This window comes from Panthera leo, chromosome E2 (genome assembly GCF_018350215.1).
Source record: "Panthera leo isolate Ple1 chromosome E2, P.leo_Ple1_pat1.1, whole genome shotgun sequence".
Classification (NCBI taxonomy): domain Eukaryota; kingdom Metazoa; phylum Chordata; class Mammalia; order Carnivora; family Felidae; genus Panthera; species Panthera leo.
The window spans coordinates 19,526,871-19,547,975 of record NC_056693.1 but is presented as its reverse complement, the minus strand read 5'-3'; the positions used below and the strand labels follow the sequence as shown (position 1 = coordinate 19,547,975).

The following is a 21,105-nucleotide window of genomic DNA, read 5'->3' as shown; positions in this document are numbered from 1 at the left end:
GTGTCGGGGAGGGAGGGAGTCCGAGCCTCAGGCGGCTCTGGTGGGCGGGGGAAGGATCTGCTTGGCCGCCGGACCCAGCCGAGCCCGGCAGCGGCTGCAACTCCCAATTACTAGCTTCCAGGTTTGCACGCCAGCTCTGACCTCGCGGGAGGCCGGCCCCACCAGGCGAAGGTGCGTTGGCGGGTTTTGGTAGTGCCAGTGTTGACGCTCGGGTCGGAGGGGACCCCTGGCCTCTCCCAGGCGCAGGACTCCCCGCCGCCCTAACTTTCGCCATACATCTGGGCCCCAGGCCCCGCGACCCCGACCCGGGGCTAGCGCGGCAGCCTCACAACGCCCTCGGCTGTGAACCCTGGCTCCCGGGTTGCTCTCACTGAGAAGTAGGGGCCGATCCTGGAGCTCAGAGTCTTAAGCTGTTTAGGGTATGGGGGGTGGGGGGGGACACCGGGTCCTTGAAGCGCCTCCCAGTTGGACCCTGTGCAGTGATTGGCTATGCTGGGGAGACTGGGCGGCAGAGCGGTCCTGGGCTGGCCCTGTAGCAGAGCTGGAGCGGGAGGCCGTTTGAGGGAAGGGACGGTAGCCCCCGCGGAGTGCGTGGTGGGAGAGGCGGTGGCAGAGGGATAAGGGGCAGACTAGTCCCTTCCCCATTTCTGGGATGCTTACAAGCTGCACTACTAAACCCACTTTCTTTGGGTAACCTCTCACATCCGAGTTCACCTCGACCCTTGCCTATGGGTGGGCAACTTCTCTGAAGTCCTGCCCTAGAGCAGCGTAGCCTCTCCAACGGAGTGCGAGAACCCTTTTTAAGATTTCCCAACTCTCATGGCCTCTCTTGCCCACCCTCTGTCCCTGTCCCACAGGCAAGGCAGACAGGCTGCAGGAAGAGGTGACATTCTGCTCCCTGTGGGAGACCCTTTTTAAATCCAGATAATCCATCACAGAGGGCAGGACAGGGGCTGAGGAGCCCCCTTGGGGGGGAGTTGGAAACACAGTTCAGGGCCTTCATCAGACCTACCTCGGTGAGGTGACCCACAGAAGGGATAAAATGCAGACCCTGAACGAGATTGAGTCTCTTAGGGAGATCAATAATTTAAAAGAGTTTGAACACAGAAAAACCTCAAAATCAGGCCCCATCCCAGAGCCTAGCCCATTCACCCTGAGACACATCGATGGCACAGCTTATTTATTTATTTATTTATTTATTTATTTATTTATTTACTTGGAATCAGACTCCACAGAGTGAATTATGTTCCCCTGGTATTGATTTTTAAAAAGACCCCAAATTAAAAAGTCAAGGCTTTCTTAAAACAAGGTCAAGGATTAATTATTTATAGAGAGACATCAATCAGCTGATGTGGGGGCTCATTTATAAAATGCCTGAGCGGGCAAAAAGGAGCATGGGCTGATTTTCTCTGGCTCCGGCTGGGAGAGGAGCAGGCTTTTCTGAGCTCCTGGCCTTGGCAAAGCTTTCCTGGATTGTGACCGGAGGAGGATCCTTTGTAACTCAGCCTGCTGTTTGAGAAGCCTTTTTAATCTTGTAGCCAGAATACCACTTGGGAAATTTCATGCATATTTGCTGTGTTTCCATAATGAACATTTACTGATTACAGAGTATCAAGGGAATTTCATTTTTTAAACATTTATTCAAATGTCTGTTTATGTAAGCTAATAAGTCTGGGAAAGTTGGGCAGCTACTTTTTTGCCGGATGGTTGTTGGGAAAGTATGCCTCGTGGGCTCACTGCAGAATTTGCGCTGGATTCATTGAGAAGGTGGGAAGTCAGAGTCTCCTGGTTGGAAACGCCCTGCAGACTGCCTCACTGCTCTTCACTGAGAGTTTGTGCCAGCGGCGACCTGATAGGCTTTTTGTGGTTTTGCTGATCGAAGAGATGGGCGCTTAAAGCTTTTATAGTGATTTTGCTGATGCATTTTGGTTGGAGGCACCTGTGGTGGGCGCCGGAGTCTTATGGGGGCCGGTGGGGGGAGGTGTGATGCCCCCTCTCCTGCTGCCTGGCCTCAAGTGTGACACGTCTGCCTTAGCTGTACTTGCAGTGCCTCCCATGTGTGGTAGCTACATTGGAGAGCCGTGGCACAGGGAGGGAGCCTATAGGCAGGAATGTGGACCCAGGGCATGGCAGTGCCTAAATGAACAACTGTGGCAATTAGATCCAGTAAACACTGTGTAAAACAAGGGCCCGGCCTTTCAGCTAATCAGAAGGTAATGAGTTAGAAACAGGAGATCTATGTAGTCCTGGCCCAGGGAGATCAATGTGGCCCTGCTGTGGGACAGTGAGAAATTAAAAAAAACAAACTGAACATGGTTGTCTGGATGTGAATGCGGGAGATGGTGTCCTCGAGCCTCAGGAGGTGTGCTGGGAGCAGGCAGCCTGTGTGGTGACAGCACGGGGACAGTAGGCTCCCTCGCACTGTCTTTGAGGTCACAGCCAGGACTAGTCTGACCCCAGAGCAGTTGTGTTCCCTCCCTCCTTGGAAAAGTCTGCCCAAAGGCAGAGGGAAGCCCTGCATGCAAACAACCAGGGGACAGGGCTGCATTAACTCAGGTGGCAGAGGACACAGGAGATGCCGTCTCATTTCTTCCCGGCTCGAAGGCGTGTGACCCTGCGGTCCGCAAATCACCGTGGCAGAGGATGAAACTTACAAACTGGTTGTGGGAAACCAAGTTGTGACTTTTCCCCTGTACAAAGCTACCTGTCATTTGTGATCTGGGGCTGTAGCGTGCACCTGCTGGCCCAAATACAGCCTCGGTCACCACCGGCAGGACGGGGAAGCCTGCATCGGGGGGGCTGACCCCGAAAGCAGCCCTGATTCCCTCTCAGAAGCCACCTTCCAGGAAGTCCTGGAGTGTCCACACTCAGGCAAGGAGCTGGGTCTCCCCACCCCGGCTCCTTACCTTGAAGGTGGGCCGTGCGTTTCTGGGAAATGAGTGCTTTTTGCTGCTGGTGACTGAGGGCCAGAGGTGGCCCTGGCGAGCAACAGTTATTTGAACTGAATTAGAGTTGTCGACATTGAAGTCTGGAGCCAGATGACCCCATCCCACATTCCCATGGTCGGACCCATTGTGGCTGTCCTTCCTTCTGCCATCAGTGAATGTTTGAGGAGCAGGCGTTAGGTGTCTGTCTCTGCGCCAGGCTCCGGGGACAGAAAGTGAACCAAACTAAAGAGCAGCCCCTACCCTTGCGGACAGCCATTCCCTCATGACTGATTCATCACTCCCTGATTCATGGTCTGCCGGGCGACGCCATTACTGAACAAATAACCAACACGTGTGGTTCTAGGCTGTGAGAAGCATATAAAGGAAACATCTGGGTGTTTCTGAGATGCAAATAGAGTGATCTGAGCTGGACTGGGGGACAAGGACCTCCCCGAGGGGGTGACACTTCAGCTGAGGCCTGAAGGAGGAGCCAGAACTAAACAAGAAGGGGACGGACAGAGGGAGGGAGAGAGCTTGGCAGGCATAGCGTGCGAATGAGTGACAGGGAGCGTGGAGGGCCAGCCAGGAGCCGTGGGAAGGCCCATGTGGCCAGCACAGTGGAGAGGTGGATGCAGTTGGAGGCACAGCCAGAGCCCTGCCCATACAGGGCCTTGAAGGCTAGGGAGAAACTTAGGACTTGACCCTACCAGCTGCTGCAGAGGAGGGAGCCCAGTGAGGAGGGAGCTACGGCAGGAAGGGGACGGAGGTCTTAAAGAGGAGCAGACCGAGGGGAATCTGCCAGGGCTTGGTGTGGGATGGAAGGTGGTAAAGGCCATTGGGACCCTGACTTCTGGGTCACCAGTGGGAGCTGTCAATTCCCTGAAGCAACAACTCCCCCCCGCCCCCAGCCCTGCCCCGCCAGACCAGGAGTCCCAAGCTCCTGTCCCCTCTGGTCGGGTTTTGTCCTCCCGGCCTGGGGCTCAGGCAGCTGCTTGTGTAGCCCTGCCTCCGTGCCCCTGCCCACATGGCCCAACTTCTAGCTTTTCTGTATGCTCTTGGGCCTTCTGCTACCTTCCTGCCAGCAGGCAGTGAGAGTCAGTAGTGACAGTCCAGTGCCCCGTGCTCTCTAATGAGGACAGGCTACTTTGATGCCCACTCTCCTCCGGAGCTGATTGTCTGCAGGGCTACCGACCAGAGGTGGCCTTGGCCTGTGTGTCATCCCCTGAGCATCCTGGGACGCTGGTAGGTACTTTATCTGCCACCCACTTGTGCCTGACCTGGCAGCTGGCCAGCACCAGAAGGATCTCCTCTCCTGTGCCCTTCCCTCACTCCAGCCTTCTCTCCTCCCTTCCTCCCTGTGGGAGCCAGTCTGGACCTGCTCCTGCCCTCTGCTGGGGGCTCTGCCCCAGGCTCAGAGCTCCCCCGCTCCCTCCCATGTCAGCGGATTCCCTGTGGCTGTCTGCAGCTCAGCTCAGCATCCCCACAGACATCGACTCCGTCCACCCAGCTCTGCAAGACAGAGCTGGGATGGGGGGGAGCGGGTCTGTGAGTCACCCCGCTTCCCGTTGTGCCCACGCTGCTGGCTGTGGGCCCTGAGCCGAGCGGCCGCTGAGCTGCAAGCAACAGCCCAGGTCGCTGTCACCTTGTCCTCACTCTGCCTGGGCCTGAGCCAGCTCCTCCCCGGCTGGGCCTGACTCAGGGACAGGAGGGATGAGAGCCAAGGAGAGGATGCTAGGAGGTACAGATTACTCCTCGGGCCCCAGGCCTTTCGGGAGCTGATCTCTCCAACACTGGGACCCTTTGCTTGGAGGGTGGCCTCCCCGGACTGGCCCTCCTTCGTATTCTGGCTGCTGCCTCACCACCATAGACCACCAGACGTGCCCAGGTGCTCATCTGTGGGAATGTGGCACAGGAGAGCCCTTCTGCCAGCAGCCCCTAGCCCAGGTTGACTCACACTTGGCAGACTAGTCATCCCCCCCTTCGAGGCTGCCTCTTCTTGGGGGCTGACTCATCTCCCTGGACAAGACCCATCTGCCCAAGCCTCTGAGCAGTGAGACCCTCCTCCAGCCCTGAGATACGAGGGCTTTGCTTCCCGTGCTCCTGAGGGGAGCATCCCAGACACCCAGCGGATACTGACTACAGTCCTTCTATGGGCAGAGCCGCCTGCCACGCCCCGGGGAGGCTGAGTGAAGGTACAGCAGGTGTCACTGCCGATACGCATATCTCTGGCTGTCTTGGCCATGATGAGCTCCAGAGAAGGGACTCGGTGATTGCCGCTGGCAGGCAGAGTGAGCACAACCGTGCAGTCTGGCTACACTGCTGGAGCCACTGTGTGATGCAGGCACTCTGTCTACGCTAGCTGAGCCAGTGCATGGTGCAGGTAGTCTGTCTATACTGGTTGAGTCTAGGGTGTGAGTGCTGGGACCTTCCATTTAGCCTGTGCCAGCCCCGCTCCTTGCAGGACTTCGTACGAGGTTCAGAGCTCTCAAAGTCTCTGTGGCTTCAGGTGCTTTCCCTGCACCCGGGCTCTCTGACACTTCCCTTCAGACACTGGCCCTGTCCATGAGACTCTGTGTCCCAGAGCCGAGGTGGTTGAGGCCCATGCGCAGTGCAGTCAGTCCACACTGGTTGAGCCCAGTTCATGGTGTAGGCGGTTTGTTTGTACTGGTTGAGCTCAGCACACGACTCAGGCAGTCTGTCTACACTGGTCAAGTCATTGCATCATGCAAACCATCTGTCTAAAATGTTTGAGCCGGTGCTCCAAGCAGGTACTCTGTCTATACTGGCTGAGCCAGAGGGTGATGCAACCAGCCTGTTTTGGCTTCTTTTGCTCCTTCACTAGGAATATTCTTTTCAGCCCCTTCCCATGTACACTTCTGGGTCCGATTCGAATCCTCCTTCCAAGAAGGTTTTCTTGACAGCTCCCTCAGCTTTCCCACATCTTATTCCAACCCCCTTCGCAGAGGCTGGCGCCACGCTGGGAGCAGTGTGGATGTGGGGCCTGGTGATGCCTCATCATCTCACCCGGATGTCCGCTCCCCGGTTTTTGTGCTGCGGGCTGAGCCTGTTGCTGCCTCTGGGTGCAGAGGCTGCCCACGATCAGCGGTCCTTGCCACCTCACCGTCGTCACAGCAGCCACACACAGGCCTTTTCTCACAGGAGTCCCACGGGCGGGGATGACTGCCTCAGTGTGCATGGTAAACGGCCTTTCTCCAGTTGGGTCTGTCTTGCCGTCTCCTGCTTAGATTTGGGGCCTCTTTGTCCACTGATGTCGTCTCACCTCCTGAGGGTTGGTCTCATATGCACATTTAATGTCCATTCATCCCTGTGAAAGCACTATCTGTGCCTCTTATTTATCTCTTTAGTTCCCTGTGCCATGAATTGAAGTGTCAATGGACAGCCACGACGGCTGCCATGTCAATGCAGCCAGCTCGGTGTTATGAAGGATGCCAGCATCTGGGGCCAGACTGCCTGGGTTCAAATCCCAGCTTCACCACTTGGTCACCATGTGAGCTAGAGGCTCAGTTTCCTCATCTATAAAATGGGGATGAGTAGAATCCACCTCATGGGCCATCGTGCTTCACATACGGCCAGCCCCAAATAGTGGCAGTATTATTACCAAAATTATTATCTCCTATGTTTGTTCTCTTGGCTGAAGCTTATTTAGCCCCTTTCTATCTCTAGTGCGAGGAAGCATGTCGATCGGGACCCTGCCTGGTAACATGACACATGCTTAGGGAGCATGTGGCCCCACTGGCTTGTGCCCTCTAGAGTCTCGCCCTTTCTAGGCAGGTTCCCATCCATATCTTTCCCTGTCCTGTATTCAGGACCTTTTAAAACTTTTGAAGTATAGTGTGCCTACCAGGATTGTGCAGTGCAGTGAAAATCTGCAAGCCAAACATGCCTATATGCCAGCACCAGAGCAGGACCATTGGGGCGCCTGGGTGGCTCAGTCAGTTAAGCACCCAACTCTTGATTTCGGCTCAGGTCATGATCACACAGTTCGTGAGATTGAGCTCTACATCAGGCTTTGTGCTTTCAGCATGGAGCCTGCTTGGGATTCTCTCTCTCTTTCTCTCTCTCTCTCTCTCTCTCTCTCTTTCTCTCTTTCTCTGCCCCTCCCCCACTTGCTCACATGTGTGAGCGTACTCTCTTTCTCTCTCTCTCAAAAATAAATACATAAACTTAAAAAAAAAAAGGATCATGGGGGCACCTGGGTGGCTCAGTTGGTTAAGCGTTCAACTTTGGCTCAGGTCATGATCTTGTGGTCTGTGAGTTCGAGCCCCGCGTCAGGCTCTGTGCTGACAGCTCAGAGCCTGGAGCCTGCTTCGGATTCTGTCTCCCTCTCTCTCTGCGCCTCCCCCCCACTCACACTCTGTCTCTCTCGAAAGAGAACAAATGTTAAAAAAAAATAAAAAAAAAATCATGACCAGTGTCCCGGGGGTCCCTGGGTCCTCTTCCAGACGCTTCCCCTCTGCCCCAGGTAACCTCTATCCTTCCTCGGAAGGGCACTGATTGGTATCCTTGTTTTAAAACCCGATGTAGGTAGAATCAAAAGACTGTATGCTTTGGGGTCTGGCTTACCATCATGTTTGTGAGACTCACCCATGTTGCTGTGAGTGGTTTGTTCACTCTTGGGACTCCATGGTGTGAATATACCCCAATGTGTTTATCCATTCTCCAGTGGATGGACATTGGGAGCCGGGCTGCTGTGGACACTCCTGCACGTGTCTCTTGGGCGTCGGTACACATTTTAATGAGCATATACCTAGAAGAGACTTGCTGGGTCTCAGGATGTGCGTTTGTTCGTCCCATGTAGAGGCTGCCAATTTTCTAAAGTGGCTGGCTAATCCCCTCCACGCTGACACCAGTTAAATATGAGAGTTCCAGTTGCTTTTTGTCCTTGTCGCTACCTCATGTGGTCAGTCTTTTTCATTTTAGCCACTCCATGAGTATGTAGAGATATCTCACTGTGGTTTTAATTTTATATTTCCCAGATGGCTAATACAGTTTATTTTTTATTTGTATGCTAAGGATATGTTGAACTTGAAAACGTTATGAAGCAAATTTGAACATTCACTTCCATCTCCAAATTGTGGTTATCTGGAACGTCTGGGGGTGCTCGTGGTTCCCTCTGCGGGGTGGGTTTGAATCTGCCACGTTGGAATGGAGCGTGGAGTAGACAAGCATTTCTCTGGATGAGGCTGGGGACCCGGCCACTGGCCTCAGAATCACCCCAGGGGCCGTGAGAGATGCAGGTGCTGGGCCTCTGCCCCAGCCCCCAATCACCAAATGAATCCTGGTGATCTGTCATTCTCTCTGTGGCTCATGTTGCCCTTCACAAATTCCATGAACATATACCACCCTGTCCGTCCTGTTCCCTGCTGTGACTCAGTACCTAGAACAGTCCTGGCACTGAGCGGGCGGGGGGGAGGGGGAGTGCTGAATACGCACTGAATGAAGGAGCAGAAGATAAAGCCTCCCGTTGACCTTTGCCTTCTCCCACCCCAGCTGACTTGACCGGGATTTGTTGGTAGCCTAGGCTGCCGTGAGGAGGGCTCTGGAAGTTGGGCTCTTGGACTTTGGAGGGTGTCCTGTCCTGGTGCTCTGTCCCTTTAAATGACCTCCTTATCCCCAGAGCCAGCTTCCGACCGATGCCTTTGGGTCCTAGGTTCCAGGCTCTCTGCTGGCGCCTCCAGAGCCATGTTCACCCCCAGAGCTCCAGGCACTGGCTGTTTAGGAACGTCTCCCTGGGTGACCTTATTTCTGATGGGCTTGTCTATCTTTGGGTCTCTCTGGAGGAGCCTGAAATCCGCCCTTGAATGCAGCACTCCACCCCTGCACCGTGCAGCTTCCTCTGCTTTCTCAGCACCACGTTTTCACAAACGACATGCCCCTGAGCCAAGTGAAGGCGAGAGGGTCAGGTCAATTACCGTCATGCATTCGGGCTTATCGAATTTTGATGGGAACCCTGATAAAGCCCCCTTTCTCTGGGTGTGGCTTGTTCTGATATTTGTTACTGTAGAAAGCAGCACAGCCTGGGGGATGAGAGTTCTGGGTCAGACCCCTTGGGTCAAGCCAAGGTTCTGTTCTTGTTGGGTTTTGTGACCTAGACCTTGCCCCCAGGGGACAGAGGCAGATTCACACACAGGTCAGGCCACCAGCAAAGGGGTGGCTAGGGTCACTGAGATCTCTGAGGTTGTGGAGTGAGGACAAGGGATGCTGGCTGGGGCGTCTGTAAGGGGGCTTCATGAAGGAGGGAGGCCTCGGCTGGTCCTCAAAGATGGGGAGGGGAGAGGTGGCACCTCTCAGTGTGAGCCCTACTCCTGGGGGCCCGCAGGGAAGGAAGTGCACTGAGCCCCCACGAGAACATAGTCTAGTTTACCCAACACACAAGGGTGTAGAGCCATGATCAGAGTTCATTGGTGAGTTACGGAAGGCTTCCTGGAGGAGGTGAGCTTGGGACTGCATATCAAATGCCAAGAGTGAGAACTTTATCCTGGTGCCAGTAGAAGTTCTCTCCAAACTGCGGGATCATGGGGGCACGGACAGCGTGAGCCAAACGCCATTCACTTGAAAATAGGGCAACAAAGAAACCATAACACACACATTGTTTGTGTGATGTGGAGGCGGGTGTGCAAAGACGAAGAGCTAAAAGCAGTTAGGGAAAAACAACACCTTTTTTTTTTTTTTTTTTTGGTGGAAAGACAGATGAGAGAGGTTGATGCTCTTCTGTGATAACTAATATGAAAGGTTTATCAAAGTTTAAAAAAAAAACAAAAAAAACCCTTGACACTTTCTCCAAAATTGATTTGAAGACTTGGCAGATTTGAAGAATCATTCAGTAGCGTTTTATGGGTCGATGCTAATTTGAATCAGCAGACCCGTGCATCGCGCCAATTTACTGCCAAACCAACATTAAGCACGGACCTTTCGTGCAAGGTTTATAGGCGGACAGCTCATAAAGATGCATGCTTGACAAGTATTCTGCTTCTCTTAGGATGTGCAGTATGAAGTGTTTATCAAAAACCAACTAAATCGTCCTTGCCTTTTCCTCGTAAACAATCTCCGGGGACTTCAGGCCTGGATCGCAGGCGATATTTCATGCAATATTTCCTGTGCAATATTTCACCACTCCGGGTACTGATACATTGGGAATCTTCGTCTCCAAAAGCCCCGGGTAGTGGTAGGAGAAGGAGCCCTTTGGGGTGGAGGATGCCCTTAGGGACCGCTTTGGAAATAACTTGTAACCCGGGCCATGAGAAAGCTGGTGACATTCTTTCTAATGGGGGTCTCCTAAAAAGGAATCAAATGGCATCTGTGGCCCCAAGGAAATACATCTCCTGCTTTCGTTTTTGTTTCTTGGGCTGATGTGTGATGGATGATCGCCGCATGTCTCTCTTGGTTCAAATACGCATCAGAACCTCGTCCATAAGGAGATCCCTGAGCTTTATTTTGCACGTCAGAAAGTGCTTAACGATGAAAATCACCGAAACTCCTGTCTGTCATCACTGAAAAACGCAGCTCATAGTGGCCACAAAGGAAAAGTGGACTTGGGTGGTGCTGGGCTTGCTACTCTGCACCACTCCAGCCCCCCAGTGCCGCCCAGCACAGTGGTAATCACCTGGACTCAAATGAAGCAGGTTGCTGGAACGAGGGGGGTGCTTAGCGTGCAGACCGCCGGCAGCACAGAGCCTCGTGGGTTTTCGCAAGGGGAAATTTGATCTTGGGCAAATGTCAAGACGTTTTTGAAATCTGTGTTATGATATCAGCTCATTGCCAGCGTAGGGCTTCATCTGGATTTCATAAATATTGTATGGACCTCGGCCAGCTGGAGAACACAACAGCTACCCCCGCCCCCAACACGCGCGCGCGCGCGCACACACACACACACACACACACACACACACCATCAAAATTGCAATCTATTGCTGAGTTGTCATGAAAAGCCAATTGGTGATATTTCAATCACAATGTTCTTGTAACAAATTCCATTCAAATTCCTTCCGAAAGGGAGCTGAGCCTTCCTCCTGCTGCTGAGAGAATGGTATGCTAAATGTAGCTTCCTGGGGCCCTGGCAGCCATCCAGGGCTTTGTAATTTATAGTTCTCCTTCGTGGTTCTCCAAGTGACCTTGGAACCTCCATGCTGGTGGATTCCTTAGGTTCACACGTTGCCCTCCATCCTCTCTTGTGAGCACGGTCCCCAGGCACGCTTCCAGCACCCAGCAGCCTGGAGCTTGAGAGAAAGGATGTGAGCAGGGGCGCCCAGGGAGCACATGGCAGGTGATTGGAAGATTGCTTGTTGCTTGTGACCTTTCCTCTGAAATTGATGTCAGCCACGAAACAGTCCAATATTGTGTTTAAAGGCAGCCTGCAGGTGACAGGAGCCTCTCTCCAGCCCCAGCACACAGCAGGTAATCCTGGAAAAGAAGGGAAGGGACACTCCACAATTACATTTCATCAGCTATTTTTGGTTGGGGAATAAACAAAATGGCCCAAAGTGCTGCTCTTACAGATTCTAGCAGAGGAGTGGCATGTAAGAAAGATTAATGTACAATTAAAACCCATGTACGGGTAAATTACAGGGTGACAGCTATCTAATGCAAACACCGCAGACGTGTAATTAAGAGGAGTTACGGGCTCTCGAGGATGGATTTGCTGAGGAAAGTGTGAGGGAGCTGTCTGTCAGAGCCGGCAGGACAGGGCCAGGCCGTCGGGACAGCCTGGTGGCTGGGGAGGTGGTGGTGGGGGCCCCACAGCCATTGGGGGGGCCGCCCAGGGTGTGATGGGAGCCACAGCCTGCCTCCTCAGCTGAGTCTTGTTTCAAGCTCTCAGCCCTTTCTGGGGCCACCCTCCTCTCCTCCTCCTCCTCACCTTTGGCTCTGTGGCAATGAGTGCCATGGATGTCTTCTTTTACGTTTTTAATTTCTCCTGCTTTGTCAGCTTTTTAAGGAATATGTTACATTATGTGGAAATTGGATGCTAACAAGATTTGTATGAATAAATTAGACTCTTAACTTTTTATGTTATTACAGAATTGAAATGGACTCTAATGACAGTCAGAATTAATGTTCTGTTTCAAATAAATGCCGGGGATGTGACTGAATTTTCAGTGCACTCTCCTGTCTTGAGTCTCTAGCCCTTTTCTGCGAGGCCTTTCGGGAGAGAGTGAGTCTCTGGGAGACCTCCCGGCCTTTCCCATGGGGCAGACTTCTCGCACTGCCTGATAACCGCGGGGCTGCTGGGAAAATCTCATGCTCCCGCTCCCCCCGCAGTACCTACCCCCAATAAGCCTGGCCCTTGGCCTGGGGTGGGGGACTCCTTGTCCAAGATTACACCCCATCCTGTGTCCTCCAGCCCCAGAGCACCCTGTGGACCAGCTGAGGTCTCATTGTGTTTCCCTCTGCTCACTCCTGCCCTCCTCACTTCCCACAGGGGTCTCCCCAGAACCCTCCCCAGGGAACTCAGCCCACAGCACTGCCTCTTAGGGATTTTGGATTTCCTACACCAAGCCTCTGCCAGGTGGGTCTCTTCTGCTGGAATCAGAGTCCCCAAGGACCAGCATTGTTCTTTCTGCCCCTTGTCGCCTTCTTGAACCCAAGGCTGGGTGAGTTGCTGACCAGGTCTTGGCCTCCGTCCTGGTCCCCCTGAGTAGGGTTTGAATAGCAGCTCTCAGTTGGGCGCAGATTTAGAGGGATTTTCTGTGAAAAAACTCTGATGTCCCAAAGGGGCATGGCATAACGGGTTGAGGACACTGGGTTGTGGAGACTGGTTCCCACAGCTGATGGTGGGAGGGAGGAAGGACCTGGTAAGGTGAGCAGAGAGCGGGAGGCAGCCCAGACATGGAGCATCACATGTGGGAGATTCGTCCCCCACTGCTGCCAGGACTCACGGCAACAGACAGGTGCCGTCTGGGACTCCAGGAACCTTACCCCTTGGAAGGGGGCATCACACCTCAGTTCCAGCTGTCCTAGCAGGAAGGGGTGGGGGCCCAGGGTGGCCAGATCTTTGAATATTCAAGAACCAGGCAGATTTAAAAAAATTTTTTTAAGCTTATTTATTTGTTTTGAGAGAGGGAAAGCACACGTGTGCACACACAAGCAGGGGAGGGGCAGAGAGAGAGAGAGGGAGAGAGAGAATCCCAAGCAGGCTCCACGCTGTCAGTGCCGAGCCCCACGCGGTGCTCAAACTCACAAACCGTGAGATCATGTCCTGAGCTGAAGTCAGAGGCTCAACTGACTGAGCCTCCCAGGCAACCTGGAACAGGCAGATTTTTGTGTAAAATCTATTCCTTTAGAGTATGGAGACTAATTCAGAATTTAAAATCAAAGTCTCACGCTGACCAAACAATGTTATCTGTGAACGGCATCTGGCTTCTGGGCTGGAGGGATTTGCACTCCAGAACTTTATTGGCAAGGTGGCCAGTCTTCCCTCTGGAGGGTGAAGGCCAGAGCCCTGGGAAGTTACAGGAACTGTCAAGACCACAGGCCATGGCTGCAGAGATGGGGGCCTGCAGGCAGCGGTGGCCTGCCCAGATGTGGCCTCTGTCCTTCCCCCGCCATCTGCTGGGAAGGAGGTCCTCGCCGTTGGGGTTTGGGCATCTGGGCTGCTGGCTGGGCCCTAAGTATGGTTGGATTCTGGCAAGCTTAGCCTTGCCCAGTCGGGCCACTCAGCTTGGGGCTCTCTGGATGCGTGGGTAGCAGAGAAGTCCATGTGGACCTTTACCCTACCTCTGAGGACCTCACCTCAGCGTTCCTGTCTCCACCTTCACTAGTCCTAGAAAACCCCTGCAGCAATCCTTTAACAAGAGTAAAAATAAGATTAAAAAAAAAAAAAAGTAAAAATAAGAAAATAAAAGTCTCACCACCCACTCAGCCCATTTTCTGGAACCGGGGTTCCCATACATTGTTACAGAGAGGGAATATCTTATGTTTATATCTCTTTCTGTGCATAAACCCATAAGTCCTATTCATTTTATAAAAATGCAATAATTTTTATGCCTATGCGCATAACCTGCTTAATCACTTTATATATCACAAACGCCTTTCCGGGGTAATGGATCTATTTCCATCCTGCTTGTGACACCTGCACAACATTGCTTCGTAGGAATTTATCATAATTTACATAAACAGTCCCCCTTTGGACATTTTAGTGGTTTTCATTTTTGTTTTTCGATTTTAAAGAATGTTGAAGCGAACATTCTTGCTGTATTCCTTTGTGTCACTTCAGGATAAATTTCTCGAGGTAGAATTGTTGGCTCAAAGGGTATGCTTGGTTTTAAGACTCTTAATATTTCCCTACAAATCACCTTCCAGAAAGACCGAGCGGTGCACGAGTGTGCCGTTTTCACACCAGCGAATCTTCCTTTTTTAAGTCTTTGTCAATTTGGTAGGTTAAAGAGGGGCATGCTTATTGCTTTTTAAAAAATATTGAATTTTCATCAAAGTAATACATCTACATAGTTTTAAAAGCATACGTAAGAAAAGGCTTGTCATAAACCCAGCACTTCTCCGCTTCATCCTTTACCACTTCTCCCAGTCCTGCTCCCCAGAGGCAACCACCTAGGACTCTTCGAGCCACTTCCCTGCCATGTATTACTACCTCTATATTTCTGCATAACATGTATACTGCAGGTGTAAAATGGCCAGCCAACTATCACAGTACCGTTTATGGGGCACTCACCCTTTGCCGACTGATTTTCAAATGCCAGCTTCCTCGTTTGCTTAATTTTTATATTTCCTGGGGCCATTTCTGGACTCTTCTGTTTTACTCTGCCTATTCTAGGACCAGAACCCATACATCGATTAACGTATCATATGAACACCTTTTTAATATCTTAGAGGGCAAGCGTTCTCCCCTTATTCTTGTGTGATATTACATTTTTATTGTTTCAGGTGCTCTTTAGAAGTATTGGGTCAAGTTTCAAATAATACCCCATAGAGATATGTGTTGGGATTGTGCCTCATTTATAGATAAACTTAGGACACTTTTGTAGATAAACTGGCCTTTTAACACATTTGTTTGTTATGTTTTGCCATATGGAGTCTCGTGAGCCATTTGTTCAGCACATATTTCTCGAGAGCCAACTGTGTGGCAGGCACTGTTCTAGGCATTGGGTATACACCAGGAAACAGCAGGGGAAGATCTCAGCTCCTATGAAGCACCATGCTAGTTACTTTGAAAAGCCAAGCAGGGTAAGGGGGATTGGAAGTGGAGGGGGGGCAGGGGGGTGGTCACCATTGTGAAGGTGAGGCATGAGCAAAGATGAGATTTGAGGGGAATGTTGGCATGGACCATGCAGATGATCCAGACCAGCGGTTCTCAACCTGGGGCAGCTGTGCCTCCAGGGGAAGTTGGGGGGTGCTACTGGCATCTAGTGGGTACAGGTCAGGGATGTTGCTGAACACCCTACAATGTACAAGACAGTTCCCACAACACAGAATTGTCTGGCCCCAAATGTTGATCATGCCAAGGTTGAGAAATCCTAATCTAGGAGAACATCTGCCAGGCAGGGAGGCACTTAGTGAAAAGTCTTAAGCAGGAGTAAGGAAGAGAAAAGAAGTGGAGAGAGGGAGGGCAAGAGCAGCTGGGAATGAGGCCACAGAGGTAGGGGTGGGAGGGAATGGGGAGAAGGCCGAAGATTTGGGCCTTGTAGGGCAAGGTAAGTAATCTGGCTTTACTTGCAGTGAGGTGAGGAGCTACTGTGGGGTTTTGGACAGAGGAGTGCCATGATCGACTTGGGTTTCAAGAGGATCACTTTTTTCACTGCCATGCTGAGGGGCAGTGAGAGATGATGGTCTGAGCCAAGATGGTGGCAGTATCGTGGAGCAAATAGATAAGATTCCAGATCTATTTTGAAGGCAGGATTTCCTCATGGGTTAGATGCGTTGTGAAGAAAGCTTTTGGTCTGAGCACCTGGAAGGATGAAGTCACCCCCCAGCTGAGCTGGGAAAGACAGTGGGCAAAACTGGTGTTGGGGGGGTTTAGACGTTCAGTTAACGATAGACGATATTTGAGATGTCTAACACACATGCAACTGCAGATGTTCGATGTCTGGTTGGATATACGAGGGCGGAGCTCTCGAGAGAGGTTAGAGCTGGAGATATAAATTTGGGAACCGGCAGCACACGGTTTTTGAAGCCACAAGACTGATTGAGATACATAAAGGAGTGAGTGCAGAAAGAGAAGAAAATAGGACCAATAGCTGACACCTAGAATATTCCGACAGGAAAAAGTCAGGTTGATGAAGAGGGACCAGGAACAGAGGTCCAGAAGTGACCAGTGAGGTAGGAAGAGAGCAGGAGAGTATGAGTATGGTGTCCTAGAAGCCAGGTGAGGAAAGTGCTTCATGGAGGAGTGCATGGTCATCTGTGTCAAATGCTGGTGGCAGGTCGGGTAAGATGAGGACCAGTGGTTGACCAATGGATTCAACAGTGTGGCCTAGGAAAAATGGCTTTGGTGGAGTTCTGATCTAAGTGGGGCTATGAGAGAATGGGAAGAGATGAGATTGTGAATATGGTAACAAGATGCTTTGCTGCAAAGGAGAGCAAAGAAATGGAAAGGTAGCTGCCGAGGGAAGGGGGTGCCGAGAGGGTTTGTTATTGCTTTTAGGATGGGAGAAATCACAGCATGATTTTATGATGATGGGAATGATCCAATAGAAGGTGGAAAATTCTGTAGGAAGGAGAGGAGAGACTTTCCAGAGTGAAGTCCTCGAGAAGGTAAGAGAGAGCATTGAATTAGGTGGAAGTAGAGGCACTGGCTCTGGGAGCACAGACACTTGAGCTCTGGAGAGAGCCAAGAAGGCAGACCAGTGGTACCAATATGGCGACTGGAATCTGGGAGTTCTCTCTCTCTCTCTCTCTCTCTCTCTCCACCCACTCCGACTTTCTTGAGATATAATCACATACCATACCATTCACCCATTCACTTATTTTTAAGATTTTTTAAAATGTTTGTTTTTGAGAGAGAGAGCGCAAGCAGGGGAGGGGCAGAGAGAGAGGGAGACACAGAATCCAAAGCAGGCTCCAGGCTCTGAGCTGTCAGCACAGAGTCTGATGCAGGACTCGAACCCACGAACCATGAGATTATGAACTGAGTGGAAGTCGGACCCCCAACTGACTGAGCTACCCAGGTGCCCCCCCCATTCACCCATTTAAAGTGAATAATTCAGTGCTTTTCACCATGTTCACAGAGGTGTGCAACCATCACCACAAAAGGAAACTCTGTCCATGTTAGCAGTCACTCCCTACTTATACCTCCCCAGTCCTAGGCAACCCCTCTTCCACTCTCTGTCCCTATAAATTTGTCTATTCTGGGCATTTCATGTAAATAGAGTCATGTAATATGTGGTCTTTTTCTCTTTTTTCAGCTTTTTTTTTTTCACTTAGCTTAATGGTTCCCAGGTTCATCCGTGGGTGTGGTACTTTATTCCTTTTCATGGCTGAATAATATTTCACCACAATTATTTTATCCTTTCATCTATTGATGAACATTTGGGTTGTTCCCACTTTTTGGCTATTATTAGTAAAACTGCCAGGCACACATTTGTGTGCATGGTTTTTGTGAACATACGCTTTTGTTTCTCTTGGGTACGTAGAGAGGAGCAGAATTTCTGGGTCACTTGGTAAGTCTATGCTTAACCTTTGGAGGATTGTTTTCCAAAATGGCTACACCACTTTACATTTCCACCAGCGCTGTACTGGTGCTCTAATTTTCTTCATCTCCTCACCAATACTTATTATTGTCTGTCCTTTTGTTCCTAGCCATCGTAGAGAGTGTGACGTAGTATTTGATTTGTGTTTAGTATTTGATTTCACTATAGTTTTGATTTGCATTTTCCTAATGAGACATGATGTGGAATGTCTTTTCACATGCTTATTGGTCATTTGTACGTCTTTGGAAAATGTCTATTCAGATCCTTTGCCCGTAAATTGATTTTGTTTTTTAAGTTATGGAATTGTAAGAGTTCCTTTGTATATTCTGGATACAAGTTCCTTATCAGATGTATGATTTGCAAATATTTTATCCCATTTTGTGTATTGTCTTATCACTTTCTTGATGGTATCATTTGCAGCGCAAAAGTTTTTAATTTCTGATGAAGTCTGACTCACCTATTTTTTTCTTTTGTTGCTTGTGTCTTTTGTTATTGTGCCTGAAAAGTCCTTTCCTAACCCAAGGTCATGAAGATTTACTCCTTTCTGCTTTTTTATTCGTGTTTTTATTTAATTTTTCTCTCTAGTTGAATTGGCAAGTATTCCCAGGATAATATGAAATACTAGCAGGTTTCCCTTGTTCTATTCCTGACATTAATGTTTCAACATTAATTATGATGCTGCCTATGGAATACGATTTTTAGAACTTAAAAAAATATCCCATGTACATTTGTGTTTATAAATAATCAAGGGCTCCTTCCCCCCAAATTTATTTGATCTCTCTATGGAGATAAACGTGGTTCTTCCCCTTTGACCTATCAATGTAATAAGTGGTACTAATAGATATTCTAATATTGAGCAATTCTGTATGCATTTCTGGATTAATCTTAATTTGTTGGGGTACATAATTATTTTATTATACTGCTGTTTAATAGCCAGAAGTTTTATAATTTCCTTTGTGACTCTTTGACTCATGAATTAATGAGGCTCTTAAACATTTCAGGGGCAGTTTTTCCTTTTCTGCTTTTCAGTTTTATTGCATTGTACTCAGAGATTGTGGTTTGCATGCTATTAACTCTTTAATTTTCTTTTTTTCTTTTTTCTTTTGATTATTTAATTTTAATTGAGAACTGTTTTGTGTCCTGGTTGGTATATGGTCTTTATTATTATTATTATTATTATTATTATTATTATATTTTAAAGGATACATACCCTCTAATTGTTGGGTGTAGCATCCCATCTATATCATCTATATATACCTATATCCAATCTTTAGCTCAATCTTGTTACTTGTATTGTTTGTATCTTTTTATATCCTTATTGTTTTGATGCTTAATTTATCAATTTCATAGTGAGAGGTATTAAAATTTCCCACTGTGATTATGAATTTGTTAATTCTTTTTTGTAATCTTATCAACTTTTACTCCATATTTTTTAAAAGCTATATTGTTAGTTGTGTATAGGTTCAAGATTGTTATATTTTGTTAGTGAATTATTCCTTTTTTCTTTGTGTAATGACTCTTATAATCCCTATTGATGCTTTTTTGCCTTCCATTCTATTTTGCCTTATATTACTCTTATAAAAACAACCTTTGCTTTGTAATTTACATGATATATCTTTTTAGTATCTCTTGACTTTCAGCACTTCTGCATCATGTTTTGGAAGGGTCTCTCACAGCGAGTTAATCTTTTTTTCATGGTTACTGGTGTATTTGCATTCTTTTGTTTCTTTTGTGTTTTCTACTTTCCTTGATTTTTCATTTTTTCTTCTGTTTTAAAAAATATTTTCTGAGTAATATTCCATTTTACATATATACCACATCTTCTTTATCCATTCATCAGTCAATGGACATATTATTACACAGCCATAAAAAAGAATGAAATCTTGCCATTTGCAATGACATGGATGGAGCTAGAGAGTATCATGCTAAGTGCAATAAGTCAGAGTAAGACAAATACTGTATGATTTCACTCGTATGTGGAAGTTATGAAACAAAACAAATGAGCAAAGGGAAGAAAAGAGAGAGAGAGGCTAAGAAACAGACACTTAACTATAGAGAACGAACTGATGGTTACCAGCGGGGAGGTGGGTGGGGGGATGGGTTAAATAGGTGATGGGGGTTAAGGACGGCACTTGTTTTGATGAGCATGTATGTAAGTGTTGAATCGCTAAATTGTACACCTGAAGCTAATATTACACTGTATGTTAACTGGAACTTAAATAAAAACTTAAAAAATATTTTCTGCTTTCTCAAGGATTAATTGTACTTTCCCGCCCCAGCCATTTTGCTCCCTCTACTGATTTGGAAGCTACACATTCTATTTTTTATTCTTTCAGTGATTACTTTTACATTTTTAATGTGCATACTTGACTTAATACAGTATGAATAGAACCAAGATTTCTACCTTCATCCATGACAACACAATGATCACAGAACACGTCAATTCTGATCATATTCCCATCTCATGTCTTTTGTCTAGTTTTAGCACTATATTAATAAACTCCCCAATCTTTATCATTATTAATGTTGTTATTATTTACAATTAATGGTTATTTAGGTTGACAGCTGTTTTCCAGGGTCTTCGCTCACGCTTGCTGATTGCATCCTGTCCCTTCTCTCTGGGTTCTGTTTCCAACTGCTTCACAGAATGGATACTACGAAAAGTATTTCATAGTTCTTTCAGGCAAGACTGTGGAAACTCTCTTGGACTTTGTTCTTTTCAATATGATTTTGCCCTGATTGGTTGAGCTGGGTCTAGAACTCCGGGATGATAAGTGTTTTCCTTTAGTCTTTGGAAGACCTCATTTGTTATTTTCTGGTCTCTACTATTTGTCAGAGGAGCCTGGAGTTGGTCTACCAGTCCTTCATGGATAATATCTTTCTAGATGCTTTTGTGATTTTCTCTTTGTTTTGATATTCCTCATCTTCACTCAGATATATCTAGGTATATAATTTTATTTCCCCTGCTTGGGAGTTGAACACTTATTTATTCAATCTTATGGCTGTCTCAAGTTCTGAAAAGTTTTCAGTCATCCTCTCTTCAAATAGGTCCTTTCCTTTATCCTCAGTGTTAGCCTTTGAGATGCCAGCCACATGCATGAGGGACAGTGTGGCATGACAGGTAAGAACATGGACTCTACAGATATCTGCATGGATTTGACTCTACTTCAGTGCTTATTAGTTGAGCAAAATCACTTAAACTCTCCATTTCTCAGTGTTCTCACCTATAGATTGGCATGGTAATATTACTAAACTCTTAGGTTGTTGTGATAATTAAAGGAGTTAATATATGTAAGGTGATTAAAATAGGTCCTGGCACGTGGTCAGCTCTATGTGAGTCTTAGTTACTAGTGTTCCTTGAAATGCTCCAGAGACCCTGCACCGACACTAACATGTTTACCTACAGATCATGATTGTAAGTTTTCTAGATGGATCTGACTTTGCTTCAGTCCCTGGGGATGCATTTCTGCCAGTCTCCATCATCATTAGTATTATTTTGGACCTTCTCATTTATTCTCTTC

The 21,105-nt window shown here is 48.5% G+C and overlaps 1 protein-coding gene across 1 annotated transcript in view; it reads left to right on the top strand.

Moving 5' to 3' along the window:
• The window catches only part of CHST8 (carbohydrate sulfotransferase 8), a 127,747-nt gene that overhangs the window by 947 nt on the left and 105,695 nt on the right, over positions 1 to 21,105 (top strand). The gene's annotated exons all lie outside the window — the stretch shown is intronic.